We start from the raw sequence: 27,553 nt of genomic DNA on the forward strand, positions 1-27,553 counted from the left end.
TCTCAAAAAAAAAAAAAAAAAAAAGAAAGAAAGAAAGAAAAAGTAAAAGAAAAAAAGGCCTGGCGCAGTGGCTCATGCCTGTAATCCCAACACTTTGGGAGGCCAAGGCAGGCGGATCACAAGGTCAGGAGATCGAGACCATCCTGGTTAACATGGTGAAAACCCGTCTCTACTAAAAAAAATACAAAATATTAGCGGGCATAGTGGCGGGCGCCTGTAGTCCCAGCTACTCAGGAGGCTGAGGCAGGAGAATGGTGTGAACCTGGGAGGCGGAGCTTGCAGTGAGCTGAGATCGTGCCACTGCACTTCACTTCAGCCTAGGTGACAGAGCCAGACTGTGTCTCAAAAAAAAAAAAAATTAACTGGGAATGGTCACATGCACCTGTAGTCTTGGCTACTCAGGAGGCTGAGGCAGGAAGATCACTTTAGCCTGGGAGGCTGAGGCAACAGGGAGTCGTTTATGCCACTGCACTCCAGCCTGGGCAATGGAGCAAGACCCTATCTCAAGCAAAAACAGACAAAACAAAAAGCAAAAACCACCAATGCCTGGGACCCAACCTGTAAGATTCTTACCCAACTTGTCTGGGATCTGGACGTCAATATTTGTTACAAATATTTGAGGTGATTAGAATGAATATCTAAGCTTGAAAACCACTGGTATGAATGTACACAGATATTCACAGACTCATCTGTTTTTTGATTAAAAATTGCAGCCGAGCATGATGGCTTATGTCTATAATCCCAGCACTTTGGGAGGCCAAGGCCAGGGGATCACCTGAGATCAGGAGTTCAAGACCAGCCTGGCCAATGTGGTGAAACCCCGTCTCCACTGAAAATAAAAAAAATTACGCAAGTGTGGTGGCGTGTGCCTGTAGTCCCAGCTACTGGGGAGGCTGAGGCATGAGAATTGCTTGAACCTGGGAGGCAGAGGTTGCAGTGAGCCAAGATCGCACTACTGCACTCCAGCCTGGGCGACAGAGCAAGACTCTGTCTCAAAACAAGACAAAAGAAAAAATGCACACACACGCATTTAAAAAACAAAAAACAAAAAACACTGCAGTAGGGATGATCTTTATTTTCTTCCTTGAATTTTTTTTTTTTTTGAGATGGAGTCTCGTTCTGTCCAGGCTGTAATACAGTGGTGTGATCTCAGCTGACTGCAACATCCACCCACAGGCTCAAGCGATTCTCCTGCCTCAGCCTCCCAAGTAGCTGGGACTACAGGTGTGTGCCACCACTCCAGACTAATTTTTGTGTTTTTCGTAGAGATGGGGTTTCAACATGTTGACCAGGCTGGTTTTGAACTCCTGACCTCAAGTGATCACCCACCTTAGCCTCCCAAAGTGCTGGGATGACAGGCGTGAGCCACCACGCCTGGCCATTTTTTTTTCATATTGTTAAGTTTTATGTAATTATTGTGCAGTTATTTTACAATTAGGAGGGAAAATAGCCAAAACAGATATTTAAGGAATTATACTGATCCTTCTAGATTCTGCTCAATTCTCTCCGCAGGAAGCTTCCTGAGGGCTCTGATGCCGCTGTCTCTCTCCTCTGAATTCCTCCTGGCCTGTGGTCACCCCAGGGAACGCAGCACTTCACGGGGACTAGTAAGTGCTTGTACTTTGTCTTAGGTTGGTATCACACCATTTCCTAGCCTGGAAGACAGGGACTGGCACACCTTTGCAGGAAGCAGGGCCTCCATACAGATGTATTATGGATAACCCAGGCCTGAGCTGGCGCCTGGAGAGGCGGCCATTTCTCTGATCAACGGCTCTCTCTTTTTCTCTCTCTCTGGAGATGAAACACAGAGCTGCTTTCTGGTTTCACGGTTAACTTTGTAGGGAAATGAAAAGGAAAAAAAAAAAAAAAAAAAAAAAACACACTGGCAAGGCCTGTGGAGGAAGTGTCGACCCAGCTGGCTGGGGTCCCTGGCCGACCAGGAATCCAGTGAATGTATGGCTGTGTTCTGAGCACTTCACAGCCCTGGTAGCTCTGCCAGCGCTCAGCCAGGGCTGTGTCTAGGTACGGCTTGAGGTAGGCCCATGGAGCACAGGAACTGAGCCACCTCAGGAAGCCTGAGCTGAGGCTGAGCCATGCCAAAGGAGGTCAGGCACACAGGCCCCAGTCTTGTCCTCCTCGTGGGGATGGCTTTGAAGGAGCGCCTTGTGAAGAGGCTCTGCTATGCTAAGTCCTAAAAGATGGGCTTGGAGAACCAAAAGAGCTGTAGAATGGCAGGTTTGACCCCTTCCTCCACTACCCTTCTACTAAATACCAAAATGTATCTTCCTGGGATGGAGTATCGTCCTATGTGAATTCCCAGTTGCTCCTCAGCCCTGGCGGATACATTAGAATGTCGCTTCCCCAAGGTTTGGAGTGAGTAGTACAAGATGCTCCAAGGTGAAAGGGTTCCATGGTCAAAAAAATTTGGGAAATACTGGGCCGGGCACAGTGGCTCAAGCCTGTAATCCCAGCACTTTGGGAGGCCGAGACAGGTGGATCACGAGGTCAGGAGATCGAGACCATCCTGGCTAATATGGTGAAACCCCATCTCCACTAAAAAATACAAAAAACTAGCCGGGCGAGGTGGCAGGTGCCTGTAGTCCCAGCTACTCGGGAGGCTGAGCCAGGAGAATGGCGGGAACCCAGGAGGCGGAGCTTGCAGTGAGGTGAGATCCGGCCACTGCACTCCAGCCTGGGCGACAGAGCAAGACTCCGTCTCAAAAAAAAAAAAAAAAAAATTTGGGAAATACTACAGAATCTATTCCCCTTTTCCCTACCAGAATCACACTTCACAGTACTGTATTAAAGGCTCTGATGAGTCCTGCAGTTAGACAATCTGACAAGTCATGCAATTAGAAAATCTGTTTAATTTTGTTTTGAACTTCCCAAACTTCATTGATGATGCCATCTTTTACACAGAGCCCCCATTAACATCTCCTGGCCTACCTGAGGGAGATCTGAGTTGGTCATTTGATGACAAGAAATTCTACATTCAGAATGGCCTTTAATTTAATTCAGTTTTCAGGACAAAGCATGTGTTAGTCTGTTCTCACAATGTTAATACAGACATACCTGAGACTGGGCAATTTATAAAGCAAAGAGGTTTAATGGACTCATACTTTCACATGGCTGGGGAGGCCTCACAGTCATGGCAGAAGACGAAGGAAGAGCAAAGGGACGTCTTACATGGTGGCAGGCAAGAGAGCATGTGCAGGGGAACTGCGCTTTATAAAACCATCAGATCTCGTGAGACTTATTCATACCACAAGAACAGTATGGGAGAAACTACCCTCATGATTCAGTTATCTCCACCTGGCCCTGCTCTTGACACTTCAAGGTGAGATTTGGGTGGGGACACAGCCAAACCATATGAAAGCATGATTTAATAAGTATTATAAAATTGGGTCTTTGCCCTCAACTAATATACAGTCCAATCAGAGAGCGAATACTCACTGGGAACAGTGTTTTTTGTTTTTGTTTTTGTATGTTTGTTTGAGACGGAGTTTCACTCCTGTCACCCAAGCTGGAGTGCAATGGTGCAATCTCAGCTCACTGCAACCTCCACCTCCTGGGTTCAAGCGATGCTCCTGCCTCAGCCTCCCAAGTAGCTGGGATTACAGGCGCCTGCCACCATGCCCGGCTAATTTTTGTATTTTTAGTAGAGACAGGGTTTTGCCATGTTGGCCAGGCTGGCCTTAAACTCCTGACCTCAGGTGATCCACCCGCCTTGGCCTCCCAAAGTGCTGGGATTACAGGCGTGAGCTATAATGTTCAGCCTGGGAGCAGTGTTTTTATAATGACAATATAGTATCCTGTGGGCATCAAAATCATTAATACAAAAAACTGTCTAAGGAAGAGAAAGGCAGGAAACCTGAGTGAGTTCTGGTGTAAATGCAGACTCAGGGATGAACTCACAGTTCAAGGAAGGATGAACACAACATGCCTCTGGAGTGAGACCAGGGATGCCTCTTAAACTAGAGCTATTAATCTGCGCTTTTTTTTTTTTTTTTTTTTTTTTTTTTTGGGAGACGGAGTCTGGCTCTGTGCCAAGGCTGGAGTACAGTGGTGCAATCTCAGCTCACTGCAACCTCTGCCTTCTGGGTTCAAGCGATTCTCCTGCCTCAGCCTCCCGAGTAGCTGGGGTCATGGGCGTGTGCCACCACACAAGCTAATTTTTGTATTTTTAGTACAGACGAGGTTTCACCACGTTGGCCAGGCTGATCTCGAACTCCTGACCTCAAGTGATCCGCCTGCCTCAGCCTCCCAAAGTGCTAGGATTACAGGGGTGAGCCACCACACCCAGCTGGTCTGATCTTTAAATAATGCAAAAAATCCAGGAAAAGATGGCAAGATGTGGATATAGATATATAAAAGAAGGAAGGTCATCTCCCTCATGCATCCAACTTGGAGTCAAATTGGAAAGATTGTAAATTCAAGTCCATTTATTCTGAGCAGAGGTAACTTCAGGAAAAAATGGCTTCTTGTCCCATGACCTAGTTAGACTTTGATTGGCACCTTTGTGAAAAACAGCCCAACTTACGGCACCACAAAGGCTGGTTGCTTTCTAGCTGAGGAGCTCAGCCATTGTTTTGTTTTTATTTGTTTTTTGGTTTTGCCAAAGGAAAAAAGGAATTGGCAACTCCAGAATCTTAATATATCTTAACAGCATGAGATTCTGGTAAAATTATTGCAAATTTAACAAATTTTTTTTAGCCGTGTGCAGTGGCTCACACCCATAATCCTAACACTTTGAAAGGCCAAGGTAGGCAGATCACTTGAGGTCAGGAGCTCAAGACCAACCTGGCTAACATGGTGAAACCCCATCTCTACTAAAAATACAAATTAGCTGAGTGTGGTGGTGTGCACCTGTAGTCCCAGTTACTTGGGAGGCGGAGGCATGAGAATCGCTGGAACCCAGGAGATTGCACCCTGGGAGTGCAATGTCTCCAAAAAAAGAGAAGACTCTGCCTCAAAAGAAAAAAAAATTTTTTTTTTTTTTTTTTTGGGTCAGGGTCTCCCTATGTTGCCCAGGCTGGTCTTGAACTCCTAGTCTCAAGCAATCCTTTTCCCTCAGTCTTCCAAAATACTACGATTACAGGCACGAGCCACTGCACTCAGCCTTATTGTAATTTTTAAAGAGAAAAGATAAAGGCCCTGAAATCCTTACCTGCACTTTTTGTCAGGGCTAGATACGGGCAGGGCAGTGACCGATGGACAGGGCAGAGAAGCAACCATAGACAGGCTGGGCAGGGGTGACACCGGTCTGTGAGACTCTGGACCTTCTGGCAATGGCTGGGGAGAGGGAAAGGCAGAGACTGGCTGTCGTAGGGCATGAAGGGGGTGGGGAGAGAACTTTCTAAGCCCAGGGTGAGCTGTCTGAGAAAAGTGATAAGAAGGGAGCTTGGGTAGGGACTGGTTGCCTACAAGGTCTCAGGATGCCATTACCACATTTGATTTCCAGTATAATCCCAAAGAACAATTATAACCATTTCAGAGATGAAAGAATTATTGGGGGACCTCTTCTTTTCACTGGAATCCTGAACAAATTAAAGAATAAAGCAGAAAGAGGATGAAGGTTAAGATGTCACCTTTATACGCAAAAGCTGACATGTGGGCCAGTTGTGGTGCTCACACCTGTAATCCTAACACTTTGGGAGGCCAAGGCAGGAGGATGACTCGAGCCCAGGAGTTCAAGACCAGCCTGGGCAACATGGCAAAACCCTGTCTCAATAAATAAATAAATAAATAAATAAATAAATAAATAACTGGACATGGTGATGTCCAGCTTCATGCCTGAAGCAGCTACTTGGGAGGCTAAGGTGGTAGGTCAAGGCTACAGTGCTTCGTGATCACAACATTGTGCTCCAGCCTGGGCAACAGAGTGAGACCCTGTCAAAACAAACAAACAAACAAACAAAAACAGGCCAGGCACTTTGGGAGGCCAAGGCAGGCAGATCACTTGAGGCCAGGAGTTCGAGACCAGACTGCGCAACATGGTGAAACCCTGTCTCTACTAAAAATACAAAAATTAGCTGGGTGTCGTGGCGCATGCCTATAATCCCAGCTACTTAGGTGGCTGAGGCAGTAGAATTGCTTGAGATCAGGAGGTGGAGGTTGCAATGATCTGAGATCATGCCACTGCACTCCAGCCTGGGCAACAGAGCAAGACTCTGTCTCAAACAAACAAACAAACAAACAAATCAACAAAATGCTGGAGTTTGAGGAGCCAGCAATGTGTTAGAGTTCCAGTTCCTCCACATCTTCACCAACAACTGATGATGTTGCTGTTTCTAATTTAGCCAGTCGAATTGGGGTTAATGGTAGTACATTATGGTTTTTGCATTTCTCTGATGATGAATAATACAAAGAAATGGACCCCTTATGTGTGAAATACCTCCCCATTTATTTTTATCTTCTTTAATTTCTCTCTGGAATGTTTTATTCCTTTTTTAGGATTCTTAAGGTCCATTTATTTGTATTTCTTTGTATAGTTTCTGTTCATCTTTTGTCCATTATTTATTGAGTTGTCTTTTTATTACAGATTTTCCACGTTCCTCATACAACCCTTTGTCAGATGTAGGAATTGCAAAGAATTTTCTCTAGGTCTGTAGCTTGCCTGCTCATTTTCTTAACTGTTTTTTAACAATCAGCAATTCTGTATGTATTATATTAGTGGGTTTTTAAAAAATTATTATTATTATTGGAGACAGGGTCTCACTCTGTCACCTAGGCTGGAGTGCAGTGGCATGATCTTGGTTCAGTGCAACCTCCACCTCCCAGGCTCAAGTGATCCTCCCACCTTAGCTTCCCAAATAGCTGGGACTGTAGGTGCATGCCACCATGCCCTACTAATTTTTTGTAGAGATGGGGCTTTGCCATGTTTTCCAAGCTGGTCTTGAACTCCTGGACTCAAGCAATCTGCCCCCTTGGCCTCCCAAAATGCTGGGATTACAGGTGTGAGCCGCCACACCTGGTCTATAGACTATTTTCTCATTTAACTTTTATATTTAGATCTATGAGCCATTTTGAATTGATTTTTATGTATAGTATGAACTAGGGATCAAAGCTTTTTTTTTTTTCTTGTGGATATTTAATTACTCCAGCACCATCTGACAAAAAAAAATTTCCTTTTTCCAAAAGATTGCTTTGATGCTTTTGTCAAAAATCAGTTGACCATACATTTGTGGGCTTTGAGGTTCCACTTTCTAAGGGCTTTATGCTCAGTCAAGATCAACCTGGAAATCAGACAAGCCCAGAGAAGGCCCACACAACACATCTCTAGGAGAGTAGGACTGGGAAGGTAACTGTTTCTTCCCCAAGTGGTGTGTGCTCTGAGATGGCCAACAAGGCCACCTCTTGGTCCCTGGAACTACTCCTTTGGCCTCAGTTCCATTGACCTGTTTGTTGCTCCTTATGTCAATATCACACTGTCTTGACTTCTTTAGTTTTATAGTAAGTCTTAAAATCAGGCGGTGTAAGACCTCTAATTTTGTTCTTCCTTCTGCTATTCTAGGTTCTTCTTCACTTTTTTTTTTGGGGGGGGGGGTAGAGTCTCGCTCTATCACCCAAGCTGTAGTGCAGTGGCGTGATCTCAGCTCCCTGCAACCTCTGCCTGCCAGGTTCAAGCAATTCTCCTGCCTCAACCTCCTGAGTAGCTGGGATTACAGGCACCTGCCACCATGCCCGGCTAATTTTTTTGTATTTTCAGTCAAGACGGAGTTTTCCATGTTGGTCAGGCTGGTCTCGAACTCCTGACCTCAGGTGATCCACCTGCCTTGGCCTCCCAAAGTACTGGGATTACAGGCATGAGCCACCATGCCCGGCCTCTTCTGCACATCTAAAAAGACATATATTTTACAAACAGTTTGGGGAGAATTATCATCTCTCCACTTACCACGGTGGTAAGTTTTCCAATCAATGAGCATGAAATACCTACCCATTTATTTTGATCTTCTTTAATTTCTCTCTAGAATGTTTTATCTTGTTTAGTGTTAGTCCTGCATATCTTTTGTTGAATTTATTCTTTAAGTATTTCATTTTTTCCTAAGTGAAATATTTAAAAATTTTATTTTCCAACCATTTGTGGCTACCATGTAGAAATGCATTTATTTTTGCATATTGACCTTTTATCCTGCAGTCTTGCTAAATTCTCTTTTTATTTGTAGCAGTTTTTTTGTAGGTGCTTTGGGATTTTCTACATATATACACAATCATGTCATTTGTGAATAGAACAGTTTCCTCCTTTCTTTCTAACCCGTGTGCTTTGGATTTATCTTCCCTTTTGCAACAGCTAAAGAATCTAATGCAATGCTGAATAGGAGTGAGAAGGCACTGTCTTGGGGGAAAGTGTTCATTCTCCCATCACAAAGTATGATGTTAGCTGTCGACGTTTTGATGTTGATGTTTTGTAGATATCCTTTATCAGACAAGATAGTCTCCTCTTCCTAATATGCTGAGAGACTTGTTTATGTTGAATTTTGTCAAATGTTTTTACTGAATCTATTGACATAATCATACAATTCTTCTCTTTTCTTCTGTTAATGTAAAGAAGTACATGGATTGACTTTCAGATGTTAAACCAACCTTGTATTCCTGGGGTAAACCCTACTTAGTTATGCTCAATTACTCTTATTATTTATCTCTGAATTCTGTGGCTTATATTTTGTTTAGAATTTTTGTATCTGTGTTCAAGAATATCGGCTTGTGGTTTTCTTGTAATATCTTCTATGGGTTTTGGCATTAGGGTAATTCTAGTCTCAAAATGAGTTGAGGAGTATTCCTCTACTCTGTTTTTTCAAAGAGTTTGTGTAAGACTTACTAGCCTCAAACTCTCAGGCTCAAGCAGTACTCCCCTTTCATCCTCCTGAGTAGGTGGGACTACAGGCATGTGCCATCATGTCTGGCTAATTTTTAAAAACATAGTTTTTTAGAGCAGCATCACACTACGTTGCCCAAGCTGGTCTTGAACTCCTGGACTCAAGTGCTTCTCCTGCCCTGGCCTCCCAAAGTGCTGGGATTATAGGCATCAGCCACCACACCCAGCCTTATTTCTTCTTTCAATATTTGATAATATTTGCCCATAAAGCCATCTGAACCTGGAGTTTTCTTTGTGGGAAGTTTTAAGTTACAGCTATAATTTCTTTAACAGATATAGGACTATTTGGATTTTCTACTACAGCTTGTGAAAGTTTCAGTAACTTGTATCTTTCAAATAATTTCATTTCATCTAAGTTATCAAATGTATTGGCATAAAGCTGCACATAGTCCTCTGTGATTAACCTTTTTGTGTTTGCATGATGTGTATAAATGGCCCCTCTTTCCTTCCTAAGACTGAACATTTGTACTCCTTTTTTATCTTCATCAGTCTTGCTAGGTGTTTATCAGCTTTATTAATCTTTTCAAAGAACCAACTTTTTCTGTCAGCCTTGTTTTCTGTTTAAATAAAGAACAAACTTTTGTCCAGGTGCAGTGACTCACACCTGTAATCCCAGCACTTTGGGAGGCTGAGGTGGGTGGATTGCTTGAGGCCAGGAGTTGGACACCAGCCTGGGGAACATGGTGAAACCCCATTTCAACTAAAAATACAAAAATTAGTCAGGCATGGTGGTGCATGCTTGTAATCCCAGCTACTCGGGAGGCTGAGGTGGGAAAATCGCTTGAACCTGAGAGGTGGAGGTTGCAGTGAGCCAAGATTGCGCCACTGTACTCCAGCCTGGGTGACAGAGCAAGACTCTGTTTCAAAAGAAAAAGAAAAAAATTTTATTGTTTTTATTGTTTTCACCCCCGTTACTTGTCCATTTTCTATTCAATTGATTTATACACTTTTCTGTATTATTTCTTTTCTTTTACTTATTTTTGGCTTAATTTATCTTATTATTCTCTAGCTTGTTTTCACCATGATTTCTTTCACCCATGCTTTATTTAAAAGTATGTTGTTTAATTTTGTATGTTATTAAGCAAATTAAGTATGTTATTAAGCAACATTAAGTGTGTTAAGTATATTAATTATGTATGTAATTTCTAAATTAAGTATGTTGCTTACTTTCCAAATTTGGGGACTTTTCAGACATCTTCTCCTGATAAATTTTATGGTCAGAGAACAAAGCATGTGTCTTAGTCTGTTTTGTGCTGCTATAACAGAGTACTACTGCCTGGGAAATTTACAATAAACAGAAATTAATTTCTCACAGTTCTGGAGGCTGGCAAGTCCAAGATCAAGGTGCTGTCGTCTGGTGAGGGCCTTCTGCTGCTGGATCCCCTAGTGGGACAGCAGTAGAGCATGTGTGAGACAGGGAAGGGGGCCAAACTTATTCTTTTATAAGGGGTTTTCTCCTGCTGCAATAATGAACCCATTTCCTCAATAACAGCATTAATCCATTCATGAGGCAGAGCCCTTGTGATATAATGACCTCAGAAAGGCCCCACCTCTCAACAACATTGCACTGGGGATTTAGTTTCCAACACATGAAGTTTTGGGGGCAGAAATCACATTTATCTTAATTTATCTTACTTTATTTATCTTAATTTACCTTAATTTATCTCACATAGCAGTATGATTTTAGTCCTTTGAAATTTATTGAGACTCGTTTTATGATCAGCATGTGGTGTCTCTTTTTTTTTTCTCATTTCAAACAAGAAGTTTATTTAAACAACAAGACGCTTGACTTGAAGGGAAAACTATCTAAGATTCCTTTTTGTTTTAGAGTAATTTATCCCTACTTAAAGACAGATTGCCCTACATGTAAAAGCTACGTACAAAAAAGTTATACAATTGTCCTTGGTTTTACAATGATAAATGAAAAACATTAAAATTCTCCAATTGAACAAGGTATGCAAGAATTTTTATGTTGTGTTTCTGTTAAAACAGTGAGAGCAAAATAACTTACTGGAATATAAAGATAAGAGCTGAACGAGCATGCCACTAATGGAGAAAGGGGGTATTTTTCACAGAATCAGTATTTTTCCCCATCCCGTCTCCACTTGATGTCAATCAAAACATACCATTGGCTGTCTGGTTTTTAAAAAATGCAATATGCTTGTGCACATACACCCGTTACTTTATGTACAATAAAGGAATGGGGAAGGGGGAAATGAAAGAATAGAGAAAACTATACGGTAGTAGTCAGGATGTAGTGGAACCAAATTGCAGTTTTCTAATGGAGAATGTAATCTTGGTCTTTAAAGAACAGAGTTCTGGAGTAAAGAAGCAGATTCCGTTTTCAGTAGACACCTCCCGCTTGCTGTTGGAACACATCAGTTGCATCTTCATCCTCCATTTCCAACTGTGCAGGTGTGTCTGTTCCATTGATTGGTTGCCTGTCGAATCGGAATCTGATCGCCTCTCTGACAACCCCTGTCGTTCACAATAGGCTTTCGTTAGTTTACTAAGTGGTGTATGCCTCTTAATCTTAAACTGCACCACAGAACCATCCTGCCCCGCCACCTTCAACTTAACATGATCGTTGTTCTCAGTCTTGACTCCTTCCTTGGGCTTTTCGTCGGCCGTGGCGAGCGCCGGAGTCCCCTCAGCTGCCACTTCACAAAAGAGGGACCAGGTCCGCAGGAAACGAGCACACAAGCAGCACCAGGAGCGGCAGAAGAAGGAGCGTGGTGTCTCTTGATAAAAGGTTAGCTTCACTTGTTGCTGTTGTTGTTGCTTTTTTTTTTTTTTTTTAAGTGTACTCTGCAATTGTCGAGCATAATGTTCTGGGTTAATTGAATTAGATTAGCCCCTTAAAGAAAACAAATAATTCTGCTTCTTCTCAAATATTTTAAGTTGGTATCTACAGTTTTGTTGTAAGTTTAAACAATTATAAATAATTTGAGGCATATTGTATACATCAATGTTTTTAAGTAAAATTGCTACATTGCTCTTTTAAATGCATCAAATGGAATCCAAATACAACAGTAGGTTTATAGCCACCGTCATCCATTTTTTATAAATACATGAACAGCCTCTTCTTTAACAGTTCAAAATTTGACATATTTTTTTCTCTTTCTCCCTGATCTCTTATTTCCAGTCCACTGGATGAAATATCAAGGGCCTTTCTGTTCTACTTCTTCCCAAAATATTTTCCTAATGTACTCAATGTTTAAGCTTGTGAGTCTGATTTATCGCCTTGTCATACTTCTCTGCCAATACATGTTTTTTTTTCTGAGGCCATAATTCCTAATGTTAGATGTTTTCTTTTGGAGTGAGTTGTCATTACAATTAATATTAGTGCATAACTAATCAAACAACCTAATGGTTATGCATTAAGTGAAAAACAACAAATGATTATTTATCCACGTTAAGTAATCATTAGACGATCTTCATAAAATGAAGGTAGTTGTTTGTGAATTAAATTATACATCAGTGGACAGCTATTCCCTCTTACTAGATTGAAAGAAGACTCAGCAACAATATGCTTCCAATTTTTTTGTCTTATTTGAATAGAAGAACTGAGGAAGCTTTTTCTCAGAAATAAGTAGACGGTGAGGCCAAAAAATGTATTATAGCAATGTCACTCAATTCTTTGAAAGCTTTTTAGTTGTATTTCAAAAACCATACAGTGATCTATCATCAAATATTATTTACTTTCAGTAAAATTGAAAGAAGATCTAATAGACGTGTCAAATAATATAATAATATTCATTATTTGTATTATTTTATAATACCATATGTTATATAATTTTATATTATTAAATAAATAATATAATTAATAAATATATTAATTTTAATATAATTTATATTATTTGATAGGTCTATTAGATCTTCTTTCAATTTTGCTGAAAGCAAAGATTTGAAACAACAAAGTTGGAAAAGGATTTGTTAATTGTTTGTTTTTGTTTTTTGAGACAGGGTCTCACTCAGTCACCTAGGCTGGAGTGCAGTGGTGCAATCACGGCTTACTAAAGCCTTGACTTCCCAGCCTCACGTAATCCTTTCACCTCAGCCTTCTGAGTAGCTAGGACTATAGGCATGTACGACCACACCCGAGCAATTTTGTAAAAAATTTTATTAGAGGTGAGGTCTCGCTTCATTGCCAAGGCTGATCTTGAACTCCTGGCCTCAACTGATCCTCCCACCTCAGCCTCCCAAAGTGCTGGGATTACAGGCATGAGCTACCACGCCCAGCCCCTGTTAACTGTCATTAAAGTCATTTGTTTTCCCAGATTCTGGAAAATTAAACAAGGAGGATATCTTCAAGACTTCTAAAATTATTATCAAACACTTGCTAATAAAATATTCTTAATTTTCTTTTTTCTTTGAGACGGAGTCTCGCTCTGTCATTCAGGCTAGAGTACAGTGGCACGATCTCGGCTCACTGCAGCCTCTTCCTCCCAGGTTCAAGCAATTTTCGTGCCTCAGCCCCCCAAATAGCTGGGATTACAGGCACCCACCACCACACCCTGCTAATTTTTGCATTTTTAGTAGAGATGGGGTTTCACCATTTTGGCCAGGCTGGTCTCAAACTCCTGACCTCAGTTGATCTGCCCGCCTCGGCCTCCCGAAGTGCTGGGATTACAGGCGTGAGCCACTGCGCCTGGCTCTTAACTAAAATTTTATTGCAATTATGCTTTAAATATATTTTATCCAACACTGAAGCTGCATGTGTTGCTGATTACTTTAGAGGAAATCTTGTCACCTATAACCACGTTGCAAAGCCTTTTTATCTTCTCATCATAAAGTCAAATCAGCCCACACTGACTTTCTGTCCTCAGAAGGCTGCCTTTACTTTTTAGACTAAATAAGTCTGTGAATACATCTCCTGTGACATCCATTTCACTTCTCACTTCTGAGATAAATGCGTAAGGCACAGAGCCCTGCAGTGAGTTTGTCTTTGAAACGAAATCAGATCTCTTGCCTGCGACTTTCCCCTGATGCTCTCTTTGCTTTGCTGTCACCAGGCTTTATTCTGAAGCAGATACCCCTGAAGGTTTTTACTCCTTTGAGGAATGGACCTCAGGAAGGTTCAGAAATTTAGGGGGCAATGCTTGTCTCTTTTTACAATTATTTTTATTGTGGTCAAATACACATAACCTAAAATTTACCACCTTGATCATTTTTTTTTTCCTGACACAGAGTTTTATTTTGTCGCCCAGGCTGGAGTGCAGTGGCGCGATCATGGCTCACATCAACCTCTGCTTCCCCGGCTCAAGCGATTCTCCTGCCTCAGCCTCCCGAATAGCTGGGACTACAGGTGCGTGCCCCCACACCCATGTAATTTTTGTATTTTTTTTAAAGTAGAGATGGGGTTTCACCATGTTGGCCAGGCTGGTCTTGAACACCTGACCTCAGGCGATCTGCCCGTCCCGGCCTCCCACAGTACTGGGATTACAGGTGTGAGCCAAGGCGCCTGGCCTTAATGATTTTCAAGTGGACAATTGGGTGGCTTTCAGTATATTCACATTGTGTTGGGCAACCACCACCACCGCCACCACCACCACCACCATCCATCTCCAGAACTCTTTCATCTTGCAAAACTGAAACTCTGCACGCATTAAACACTAACTCCCTATTTCTTTCTTTCTTTTTTTTTTTTTTTTTTTTGAGACGGAGTCTTGCTCTGTTGCCCAGGCTGTAGTGCAGTGGTGTGATCTTGGCTCACGGCAAGCTCCACCTCCCGGGTTCACGCCATTCTCCTGCCTCAGCCTCCTGAGTAGCTGGGACTACAGGCACCCACCACCAAGCCCGGCTAATTTTTTTGTATTTTTAGTAGAGACAAGGTTTCACCGTGTTAGCTAGGATGCTCTCGATCTCCTGACCTCATGGTCCGCCTGCCTCAGCCTCCCAAAGTGCTGGGATTACAGGCGTGTGTCCGGCCTACTAACTCCCCATTTCTCCATCACCATTCTATTCTCTGTCCCCATTAATTTGACTAATATAGGGACCTCATATAATTGGAATCACACAGTAATTGTCCTTTTGTGTCTGGTTTACTTTGCTTAGCATAATGTTCTAAAGGATTATCATGTTGTAGCACGTGTCAGAATTTCCTCTCTTGACCAGGCACAGTGGCTCAAGTCTGTGAATCCCAACACTTTGGGAGGCTGAGACGGGAGGATCCCTTGAGCTTAGGAGTTTGAGACCAGCCTGGGCAACATGGCAAAAACTCATCTCTACAAAAAATAAAAAACAATTAACCAGGCATGGTGATGCATGCCTGTGGTCCTAGCTACTCAGGAGGCTGATGTGGGAGGATCACTTGAGCCCAGGAAGTTGAGGCTGTGGTGAGCTGTGGTTGAGTCACTGCACTCTAGCCTGGGTGTCAGAGCAAGACCTTATCTCAAATTTTTTTTTTAAAAGGTCACTTTTGTCCCTGCTTCCCTGAATGCATGTGTCTGGTTGAGGCTATCATTCATCTTGAGCCCTTCTACAGCAGTTTTCCTGTGTTGCTTCTCATTCTTCTCTGTCATCATTCTACAAGCTATTGTCAGATTCATCTTTCCACAATGCAGCCAGGCGCTGTGGCTCACACCTAAAATCCCAGCACTTTGGGAGGCTGAGGCAGGTAGATCACCTGAGGTCAGGAGTTTGACACCAGCCTGACCAACATGGTGAAACCCTGTCTCTACTAAAAATACAAAATTAGCCGGGCGTAGTGGTGCCTGCCCGTAATCCCAGCTACTTGGGAGACTGAGGCAGGAGAATTGCTTGAACCTGGGAGTCAGAGGTTGCTGTGAGCCGAGATCGCGCCACTGCACTCCAGCCTGGGCAACAAGAGTTAAACTCCATCTCAGGAAAAAAAAAAAAAAAAAAAAAAATCTTTTTCTTTTCTTTTTTTTTTTTTTTTCTGAGATGGAGTCTCGATCTGTTCCCCAGGATGGAGTGCAGTGGTGTGATCTTGGCTCGCTGCAACCTCTGCCTCCCCGGTTCAAGCGATTCTCCTGCCTCAGCCTCCTGAGTAGCTAGGATTAGCGTGCGTCACTATGCCCGGCTAATTTTTTTTGAACTTTTAGTCGAGACAGGGTTTCACCATGTTGGTCAAGCTGTTCTCAAACTCCTGACCTCATGATCCGCCTGCCTCGGCCTCCCAAAGTGCTGGGATTACAGGCATGAGGCACCACACCTGGCCAAAACCATCTTTCCACAATGCAAATTTGATCATATGACAATACCACCTACAGTCCCCCAATGATGCACAACACCTTATACCCTCTTCTTTAACAACAGAGCTGAGATTCTGTCCAGTTCTCTGTCATCCACGTGCTTCAGAGACACCCGGACCCATCTCCTAGTTGGTATTGATTGGCCAAGTCAGTCAAGGAAATCCCTTGCTAATCACTGACTTAGGAAGGGGTTTACAAGCTTGAGGCAGGGAGGAAGACTATGGTAGTGGAGGGGATTCTGGAAAAGGACTCTTAACTTTTAAAAAGAGCACAAGAAAAGGATCCCCAGTCCTTAAAAGGAGACACAAAGAAGGGATAGAATTCTATTTTGCCTCTGGACGGTGTGTGGAGACGCAATGCCTGGAGCCACTACAGTCATTTTGTGATCATGAGAAGAATGATTGATTTGATGAGGACAGAATGTGCCCTACTCTGGGCTTCCAGTTATATGAGGTAATGCATTTTCTTTATTGGTTAAGCCTGCAGAGTTGACTTTTTCTGTTACTCACCACCAAAAGCATCCTGAGTTATTTACCATTGAATAATTTTTTTTCTTTTTTTGAAAAGGAGTCTCACTCTGTTGCCCAGGCTGGAGTGCAGTGGCGTGATCTCAGCACAATGCAACCTCCACCTTCCAGGTTCAAGCAATTCTCCTGCGTTGGCCTCCCAAGTAGCTGGGATTACAGTTGTGTGCCACCATGCCTGGCTAATTTTTTTTTTATTTTAGTAGAGACGGGGTTTCACCATGTTGGCCAGGCTGTCGTCAAACTCCTGACCTCAGGTGATCCACCCACCTTGACCTCCCAAAGTGCTGGGATTACAGGTGTGAGCCACTGCGCCCGACCTACCATTGAACATTGAATAAACTCCAAATTACTTTGCGTAGTGTAAAAGGACATTCATCATCCATCCCTGTTGACCTCTCCAGTTGTCTCTCCCACTGTCTCACCCTCTGTGCTCTGGACTAACACACTCTTGCCATGCTGTGTGGATTTACCCTTTCTTGACATTCTCTCTCTGGTGAGCAGCCCTCTACCCCCTTGCCTATTGGACAAAGCCTTTCTAATTCTTCCAGATTATGACTGAGCACCCTCTTTTCCTCAATGCCTCTCCTGGTAGAAGTGACCTTCTCTTCCTTGTGTGTCCCACCCCATTCTCTCCCTTTTGCCCTCACTTTTCCTTGTACATGACCCCACTTCTAGGTCCAGCTGTACTCCATGCAGATAGATTTGTAGGAGATTGCTCTCCCTCCGCTGCCCGCTTCTCCAGTAGACTCTGAGCTTCTTGGGAGCAAAGACTATGTCTTATTCAGTTCTGTTTCTCCCAGGGGTCGTGATAGTGCCCGGAACATCATGGTCACTCAGTAAATATTTACTAAAGGGTATTGATGTGGAGAGCTTGGTTGAAAGCTGGGAGAAGTGGGAAGGGTGGCCAGGCAACTCTGAGGGAACAAGGGCTGGAGTGCTGGTGAGAGGTGTGTGGTGTGAGTGTGTGCGCACATGTATTGGCCGGCGTCTGGGTCTCTCTGTTGAGGGAATGTATGAAAGTGTGTCTGTGTGATGGTACAAGTGCTACCCAGTGGGTGAATGTGGGCTTGTGTGAGGCAAGTCTCCTGTGGAGGAGGTATGAAAGGGGGGTTTGTTCCAGTGACTGGGGGCATCTGTGAGACTGTTGGGAGTGAAATTCTGAGGACTGGATCAGAAGTGCAGAAGGAACACATGTAAACATTTCTGATCACTAGAAATTTTGGTCCGCTTAAGCTCTTTTCCTAAAACCATATTTGCCATTTTTGAAGTCCTAGCTTCTAACCCTTTAATTCTTTTCATTCCTACTCAACCTGCCCATGTTTTCCACACCGCTTTTTAGTAACCAGAATGGAATGAGGCAGAGTGTCCTAATCATAAGCAGATCAGCACCTATTATATATGAAACCCAGTGTTTTTTTGTTTGTTTGTTTGTTTGTTCGTTTGTTAGAGACAGGGTCTCACTTTGTCATCCAGGCTGGAGTGCTGTGGTGCAATCATGGCTCACTGCAGCCTCGACCTCCTGGGCTCAAGCGATCCTCCTGCTTCAGCCTCCCAAAGTGCTGTGATTCCAGGTGTGAGCCACTGTGCCCAGCTCTAGACACAATTTTAAGATCTTTTTTTTTACCAAGTGAAGTCTGAATGGGCTTCTCGACAAATGACAAGTACAAAAGAGAAAAATATCCAATACTCTTATTTACTCTGCAAAAGCACTCCATGAAGCCCTATTTTATAAATGAAGAAGCTAAGATCTGGAGATGTTCAGTGACTTGCGTAGGAAGTACATAATGCAGCTGGGGTTTCATCTGAGGCCTGACTGTGGGGAGCACTCAAGGGACTCTCCAAGGAGAGCTGGGGACTGAGTTTGGGGTTTGATCCTTTTTTTTTTTTTAATTGGCTCTGTCATTGGTCTAGGAAAAGACTGCAGACCAGGAAATGCAGGTTTCAGACTAGGAGAAGATTCTGCAAATCATGTGGTGGAGAGAAAGCTGTGTTTCCTGGGTGGTTAGCTGCAGCTCCAGTGACCATACCCCAGGGTCAAGTCACAAAACCCCCCAGGATCATTGTTGAACTGTGTCCAGGAAGGAGCAAGAAATGAAGAGTGTGGCTGGGCAGGGTGCACTTTGGGAGGCTGAGGCGGGCGGATCACGAGTTCAAGAGACTGAGACTGTCCTGGCTAACACGGTGAAACCCTGTCTCTACTAAAAATACAAAAAATTAGCCAGGCGTGGTGGCACACGCCTGTAGTCCCAGCTACTCGGAGGCTGAGGCAGGAGAATGGCGTGAACAAAAAAAAGAAAGAAAAAGAAAATAAATGAAGAGTGGGGGAAGGAAGACTGCTGACTGAGGAGAAGCCTGGCTTCTCAGAGAGTGGGAGAGGCTCTGTCTTGGCTCATCTTCATTTCACCAGAGACTAATCTAAGACGACTTTATGAGGTACTCACACAAGGCACAAAACAAAACAAACAGATCCCCTTCTGTGAATTTCGGGACTAACAGCTCAGGAAAACCAGAGTCCTTTTCTCCTTGGACTTGGAGTTCCCGTCATCCTTTTAACAATTTTATGTTCTTTTAAAAAAAAAAAAAAATTGTGGTTAAATACACATAACATAAAATTTGGCATCTTAGCCACTTTTAGGTGTACAGTTCAGTGACATCAAGCACATTCACGCTGTCGTGCAATCATCACCACCATCCATCTCCGGACCCCAGAACACTTTCCATCCTGCAGATCTGAACCTCTTTCCCCATTAAACGACGACTCCCCATTCTTCCTCCCTCCTGCCCCTGAGAACCACCATCCTACCTATCTTCTGTCTCTATGAATTTGACTACTTGAGGGATGTCTGATCCATATAAGTGGAATCAGACCGTAATTATCCTTTTGCATCTGGCTTATTTCACTTAGCATAATGTCCTCAAGGATCATCATGTTTTAGCATGGATCAAAATTTCCCTTTTTTTTTTTTCTTTTTTTAGACAGAGTCTCACTCTGTCACCCAGGCTGGAGTGCAGTGGTGCAATCTCGGCTCACTGCAAACTCCGCCTCCCAGGTTCAAGCGATTCTCCTACCTCAGCCTCCTGAGTTGCTGGAATTATAGGCACGTGCCACCACACCCAGCTAATTTTTGTATTCTTAGTAGACACCGGGGGTGGGGGGAATTTCACCACGTTTGCCATCCTGGTCTCGAACTCCTGACCTCAGGCAATCCTCCCACCTCAGACTCCCAAAGTGCTGGGATTACAGGCGTGAGCCACTTGCTCTGGTTTTTAAGGAACTGAGGCTAAGATAGACATTTCCTGTCGCATGTCTGCTGAAGTTCTACCAAGGAAGATAAACCACAGCTTGTGAATTTCTTTGCAATTATAAGGAAAAAACATTGGCAAGTGATCTGCGTGTGGTGTGATAGAAACACCTGCTCCAGAACTTAGAACTTCTGGATCTGCGAACTTCATCTCTTACTTGAAGCAACTAAATGGTTCTTCAAAGAATATATAACAAAAAAAAAATATATATATATATATATTTTTGGTTATATATATTTATATATATAATATATATAAATATATATATATTATATATATTTGGTTATATATATATATATATATATATATATATATATATATATATATAAAAACCAGGCCAGGCACGGTGGCTCATGCCTGTAATCCCAGCACTTTGGGAGGCCAAGGCAGGCAGATCACTTGAGGTCAGGAGTTCAAAACCAACCTGGCCAATATGATAAAACCCTGTCTCAACTAAAAATACAAAAAATTTGCTGGACATAGTGGTCCCAGCTACTTGGGAGTCTGAGGCAGGAGAATTGCTTGAATCCGGGAGATGGAGGTTGCAGTGAGCCATGATCACACCACTGCACTCCAGCCTGACCAACAGAGTGAGACTCAGCCTCAAAAAAAAAAAAAAAAAAATGTATAACCAAAAATGGAGCAAAACAGACTTACCTTGCCTCACATTTGTGAAGATTAACAAGCATTACAACACTTTACAGCACTTATGGAATGCTTGCTTTACCATATGATCTCTTTTGATGTTCTGTCAACAAACTAGATGTTTTCACTTTTGATTGAAGATAAGCCTTGTTTCTTTGTTTTGTTGCAATCATGGCTCACTGCAAACCCCACCTCCTGGGTCCTGGCGATTCTCATGCCTCAGCCTCCCAAGTAGCTGGGATTACACCATCACGCCCAGCTAATTTTTTGTATTTTCAGTAGAGACAGGGTATCGCCATGTTGGCCAGGCTGGTCTTGAACTCCTGGCCTCAACTAATCTATCCACCTCAGCATCCCAAAGTGCTGGCATTACAGGCATGCGCCACCATGCCCAGCTAAACTTGTTACTTCCATTTTTCAAACAAGCACTCTGAGACCCAGAGAAGTCAAGTAATTTACCCGAGAGCACACAGCTGGTTAGTATGAGAGCCAGGAATTAAGCGCAGGTTTGTCTGACCTCAAGCTCAGCATTGCTCCACTGTATTGTTCAGCCTGTCTGATTAGGTAATACAGGGAGGGATGTTTGGCTGCATAAAGCATAGTAAGATGTACCCTGGGAGCTGAAAACACTGCTAACTAGATTTTTCCTAAGAAAACCTGTGTTCTTTGAGGCCTTTTGTTCTGGAAGCACAAAAATCAGTGACTCAGGGGGACAAAAGTTGGGCTTTTAAATTTCTGTTTATTGGCCTGCAATTCCCTGAACCCCCTTTTTCCACTAGAGAGATTTCCAAACTCCATCCTTGCCACAATTTTATAGATAGAGGTGGGGATAGATAGAGAGGGGCTGGCAGGAGGGATTACCCTTGCCATGATGTTTCAAGTTGTCTCAAGCCCATGACAAAGGCTGACTCTCTCTTATAAGAGGTAGAGATTGTATCAAGGAATAGCAACTTTACCAAGAAAAAGGGATTAGAATATAGGAACAATGAAGGCATGTTAATAAAACTGTACTCATGCTTGGATAGGCACTACCAACAATAGAAGAAGTAAGTCTGAAGATCCCAAACCTTCATTGACTGCTCAAAAGTCCCAAAGCGTCATTGCAGCACTATTCACAATAGCAAAGATGCAGAACCAATCCAGGAGTTCATCAGCAGTGGATTGGATAAGGAAAATGTGGTCCATATACACCACGGAATACGATACAGCCACAAAAAAAGAGCTAAATCATGTTCTTTGCAGCAACATGGATGCAGCTGGAGGCCATTATCCTAAAGGAATTAACCCAAGAACAGAAAAACAAACACCACCCACGTGTTCTCACTTATAAATAGGAGCTAAGTATTGGCCACACATGGGCATAAAGATGTGCACACTAGACACTGGGGACGCCTAGAGGTGGAGAGGGAGGAAGGGGAGCAAAGGCTTAAAAACTACCTCCTGTGTACTATGCTCAGTACCTGGGTGATGGGATCAATTGCACCCCAAACATCAGCATCATGGAAATATATCAAACCTGCACATGTACACCCTGAATGTAAAATAAAAGTTGAAATTTAAAAATTTAAAGAAAAGGCTGGGCGTGGTGGCTCACGCTTGGAATCCCAGCACTTCGGGAGGTCAAGGCAGGCAGATCACAAGGTTGGGAGATCGAGACCATCCTGGCCAACATGGTGAAACCCCGTTTCTACTAAAAATACAAAAATTAACTGGGCATGGTGGCGCGTGCCTGTAATCCCAGCTACTCAGGAGGCTGAGGCAGGAGAATCACTTGAACCAGGGAGTCAGAGGTTGCAGTGAGCTGAAATCGCACCACTACACTCCAGCCTGGTGACAGAATGAGACTCTATCTCAAAAAAAAAAAAAAAAAAAAAAAAAAAAATTTAAAGAAAAATCCAAGGTGTGTGTTATGAACTGTGTCCCCCAATTACAAGTCCCTAGTACCTCAGAATGTGATGTAAGTGAAGAGAGCATCTTTAAAGAGGTAATTAAGGTAAATTAAAGTCACTGGATGTATTTGTTCATTCTCACACTACTATAAAGAAATACCTGAGACTGGGTGAGGTGGCTCATGCCTGTAATCCCAGCACTTTGGGAGGCCGAGGCAGGTGGATCACCTGAGGTCAGGAGTTCGAGCCCAGCCTGACCAAAATGATGAACCCCCCCATGTCTACTAAAAATACGCAAAATTAGCTGAACATAGTGGCGGGCGCCTGTAATCCCAGCTACTCGGGCGTCTGAGGCAGGACAATCTCTTGAACCCAGTAGGCGGAGGTTGCAGTGAGCCGAGATCATGCCACTGCACTCCAGTCTGGGTGACGGAGCAAGACTCCATCTCAAAAAAAGAAGAAAAGAAATACCTGAGACTGGGTAATTTAAAAAGAAAAGAGGTTTAATTGGCTCACAATTCCGCAGGCTGTACAGAAATCATAGTGACATCTGCTTTCAGGGAGGCCTTAAGGAGCTTTTACTCATGGTGGAAGGGCAAATTAGTAATAGAAAGTTCACATGGTTGGCCAGGCACAGTGGCTCACACCTGGAATCCCAGCACTTTGGGAGGCTGAGGTGAGCAGATCACCTGTGGTCGGGAGTTCAAAACAAGCCTGGCTAACATGGTGAAACCCCGTCTCCACTAAAAATACAAAAATTAGCCGGGCATGGTGGCAGACAACTGTAAACCCAGCTACTCGGGAGGCTGAGGCAGGAGAATCACTTGGGCCTGGGAGGCGGAGGTTGCAGTGACCCAAGATCACACCACTGCACTCCAGCTTGGGTAACAGAGCGAGACTCCGTTTCAAAACAACAACAACAACAACAAAAACAACAAAAAACCGATTCACGTGGTAAAAGCAGGAACAAGAGGGAGGGTGAGGTGCTATACATTTTTATTTTTATTTTTTTTTGAGACGGAGTCTCGCTCTGCCCAGGCTGGAGTGCGGTGGCCGGATCTCAGCTCACTGCAAGCTCCGCCTCCCGGGTTCACGCCATTCTCCTGCCTCAGCCTCCCGAGTAGCTGGGACTACAGGCGCCGCCACCTCGCCCGGCTAGTTTTTTGTATTTTTTAGTAGAGACGGGGTTTCACTGTGTCAGCCAGGATGGTCTGGATCTCCTGACCTCGTGATCCGCCCGTCTTGGCCTCCATTTTTAAACAATCAGATCTCACGAGAACTCACTCACTGTCATGAGAACAGCACCAAGAGGATGGAGCTAAACCATTCGTGAATTCGGCCTTCATGATCCAATCGCCTTTCACCAGGTCCGTCTCCGACACTGGGGATTACAATTCAACATGAGATTTGGTGGGTGCACAGATCCAAACCATATCACTGGGATAGGCCCTAATCCAGTATGACTGATATCCTATAAGAAGAGGAAATTTGGACCCAGACACAGAGGGAAGATAATGTGAAGATACTGAGAGGAGACAGCCATCTACAAACCCAGGAGAGAGGCCTCAGAAGGAACCCATGCTGCCAACACCTTGATCCTGGATTTCCAGCCTCCAGAAAGGTGAGAAAAGAAATGTCTGTTGTTAAAGCCACTCAGTCTGCGGTATTTCTTATGGCAGCCTGAGCCAGCTCCCACAGTGTGAGTCATGAGCTAGACTAGTGGAATTCATACTTTTTGACTACACCCAACAGTAACAAATTTATTTTGCATCGTGATCCCAAATGAGCATGCACGTTGGAAACCGAAGCACCACTTTCTCTTACGATGTGCAAGCCTCTCTCACCTTTTGCATGTTTTTATTTTATTCTATTTTGTTTTTTTTTTTTCCAAAACTGACACTGTGACTCACTAAATTATTATCAACAATGGGTCACCACCGGGTGGGTCCCAGAGTTTGACCTAATAGCAGGTGATGAGTCTGTGTCATGTAGGAACCAAGACAGGGCGACAGGCAAGGACTGGGGAAGTGGACGTTTGCTCAGGGAAGACTCCCTTCTCCTGGTGCAGTGACCTTCATCACAGCCCTTCCCTTCTTTCTTCTCAGAATTGATTTTGCCCTCTCCATGCAGCTAAACTATGAAATTCTGGTGTGGGTTAATGCTCGGTGCACCTGTGTTGCGGTGGACATGGCATCTGGGGCTATCTTCTTCCTATTTGTAACCTGATCTTGCTTTGGGGCGATCTCGTTTCATCTGACGTGTGATTTTGGGGGAGGTGGTGGCATATTCTCACCCATATTCCCTCTCCCCACCTCTGCCGCCACCAGCAGGCAGCACGTGGCTCACACTGCCTGAAAGAGCCTGTCCCCGGTGCTTTGCCTCCAAATCAGGAGCCCCAGGGACAGGGGTGGGGGTAGAGGTCACTCTCATCCCCAAAGCCACTGGCCTAGCCTGCCGCTTTGTGCTGTGCCCTGGCCCCCCAGTGCCACACATAGCACGTCCCTGAGCCCCAGAGAGCCTGCTGATACCATCTGTTTTCTCTTTCTCCCTGTCAAGGGCAGTTTCTGTTGTTTGCAACCGAGATTCTGACTGCTACCGATAGGTGCATTTAAATGGAATCCTTGAAAATACCAACATCTCCCACCACACCCCAAAGTAGGTCCTTTGTGGGTTGCAAGTTACACTAGAGAGATCTGGTGGGGCTTAACATGTTGCCCTAAACTTAATCTAGATTAAACACTGGCCACATCAAGAAAACAAAATGAACAGCTGCGTATCACAGGTAAGCAAGCTCTGTTCTCTGTACGGAGGAGGGGAGGATAGCAGACACTTCCCGCCCGCCTCTCAGAAGCAGCGAGGTGCGAGGCCCCCAAAGCATCGCTCCAGCGGTGCAAGGTGCCTCTTGCCAAGGGAAAAGGCACTTGTTGGCTTTCCTGAATTTGTGCATTCATCTAGAGTGCAGTGGGCAAACCAGCGCCTCCAAGCCACATCTGGCGGGACGCCTGTTTTTGTAAATAGAGCTTTATTGGGTCCCAGCCACACTTGTTGGATTACATGTTGTCTCTGGCCGCCTTCCTGCCCCCACGGCAGAGTTGAGCAGCTGCCTCAGAGACGGCCCAGCTGCAAAGCTGAAAATATTTACTACCTGGCTCTCGACAGGAAAACGGTCGCATCTTCTGACGGAGGGCAGAAATACCCAAATAGGCTGGGAGACAGCGTGGCCTGTCCTCCTGGGTATCCAGCCCCCACATCACTCCTAATTTCTTCCTGTCCATTATTTTAATTTAAAATTTTATTTTAGCTTCTAAATGAGTAGTAAATTTCATGTGGTTCAAATCAAAATTAAATCAATGTAAAAAGCCCTGCTTCTTCGCCTCCCCAACAAACACCGTGTTCCAAGAAATGCCAAGCCTGAAGAAGAATGAAGGTAAGTCTGAAATCTTCAGAGGCCCAAGGAAGACTCTGGAATCTCTCGGAGTAAATATAAACCTCCCAGGTCAGAGCATTATTGTCTTTGAATGACTGTGACTTTCCAGAGATGCTGGGCCAGGGGATAGCCAGTTTTGGAGTGCTTTAAGAATCACGATACGAGCTTGGTAACAATGCACATTGAGAGTGCACCTCAAGCCCAGATTTTGGTTTCCAGCAGTTTCCAATAAATAGAACCAGGGCTCCTTGGAGAAATGGCTCATTATAGGACAAAGGGCAGGAAGATACAGGATAATCGTGGCACACCTTATAGTGCCAGAAAGTAAGGAAATAATAAAAATAAAATAAAATAATAAAAAAGCAAAAACCGTGTAGACTGCTCATGCCTGTAATCCCAGCACTTTGGGAGGCTGAGGCAGGAGGATTGCTTGAGCCCAGAAGTTTGAGGCCAGCCTGGGCAACATAGCGAGACCCCATCTCTACAAATAAAATTAGCCAGGCAGGATGGTGCTGTTATCAACTGAAGTGCCACATTCCTGTACTCATGGTATCTGATTGATGGTCTCTCTGTTACATATTTTGAACATCATCAGGTACAAACCCTTGGCTTTTTCTCCCCCTCCCTTCCAGGACACTTAACAGTGGCCTTCAATGGGCTTCAGACTTGACATCAGGTGGCTTCAGGCTTGAAATGACTAAGATGGAAAAATAAGCTAAATATCTCCAGACATTCCAGCTATATACGGCTAGCTGAAATCTGTTCTTTGGCTTTTCTACCATAAGGTATACTCTTGGGCCTAAGAGTCCAGCATTCAGCAAGTCAGTCACAGAACGCCCATAGTGATATGAAAAATTCTCTATCTCATTATGATCAAATAAATGCAAATTATAATAATTATATATACCACTTTTCTATTAGATAGTAAAAAATAAGGCCAGGCTCACAGCTGTAATCTCAGTACTTTGGGAGGCAGAGGTGGGAGGATTGCTGGAGGTCAAAAGTTTGAGACCAGCCTACACAAAAAGTAAGACTCCATCTCTAAAAAAACAAAAATTTTGCCGGATGCAGTGACTCACGCCTGTAATCCCAGCACTTTGGGAGGCCGAGGCAGGCGGATCATCAGGTCAGGAGATTGAGACCATCCTGGCTAACATGGTGAAACCGCGTCTCTACTAAAAATACAAAAAATTAGCTGGGTGTGATGGTGGGCGCCGTAGTCTCAGCTACTCAGGAGGCTGAGGCAGGAGAATCGCTTGAACCCTGGAGGCGGAGGTTGCAGTGAGCCGAGATTGCATCACTGCACTCCAGCCTGGGTGCAGAGCAAGACTCTGTCTCAAAAAAACAAAACAAAACAAACAAAAATCCCCCCAAAAAAACAAAAAAGAGTGGGGGAGGGGGAGGCTCCAAGCACACTCAAGGAGCAAAGGCCTCCAGTTTTCCCAAGCTATTAGTCTCAAAATTCACAGAAGAGGATCCTTGTGATTTGTTTTGTTTTGTGATTTGTTTGAGCACCTCATAAAGTCCTTTTAGACGAGACTCTGGTGAAATGGACATGAGCCCAGGACGAATCCCCTCCCACGTCCCCTCAGTCTGATGAAATCTGTGGAATTCCTTCCCCAACTCTTCATTTTCCAGCCAACCCTGACTCCCACCTTTCACAGCGTAGG

The 27,553-nt window shown here is 44.0% G+C and overlaps 2 protein-coding genes and 1 pseudogene across 2 annotated transcripts in view; 1 reads left to right on the plus strand and 2 right to left on the minus strand.

Moving 5' to 3' along the window:
- Positions 1 to 24,859, minus strand: part of UCMA (upper zone of growth plate and cartilage matrix associated) — a 45,136-nt gene extending 20,277 nt beyond the window's left edge. Inside the window, exon 1 of the mRNA XM_050803290.1 lies at positions 24,850 to 24,859. The gene's annotated coding sequence lies outside the window, so the exon portion shown is untranslated. The remainder of the gene's footprint in view (positions 1 to 24,849) is intronic.
- Positions 1 to 27,553, plus strand: part of PRPF18 (pre-mRNA processing factor 18) — a 387,690-nt gene that overhangs the window by 6,312 nt on the left and 353,825 nt on the right. The gene's annotated exons all lie outside the window — the stretch shown is intronic.
- On the minus strand, positions 10,630 to 24,886 carry LOC126962200 (small ubiquitin-related modifier 2-like; annotated as a pseudogene).

The sequence above is a fragment of the Macaca thibetana genome, chromosome 9, assembly GCF_024542745.1.
Source record: "Macaca thibetana thibetana isolate TM-01 chromosome 9, ASM2454274v1, whole genome shotgun sequence".
Lineage (NCBI taxonomy): Eukaryota > Metazoa > Chordata > Mammalia > Primates > Cercopithecidae > Macaca > Macaca thibetana.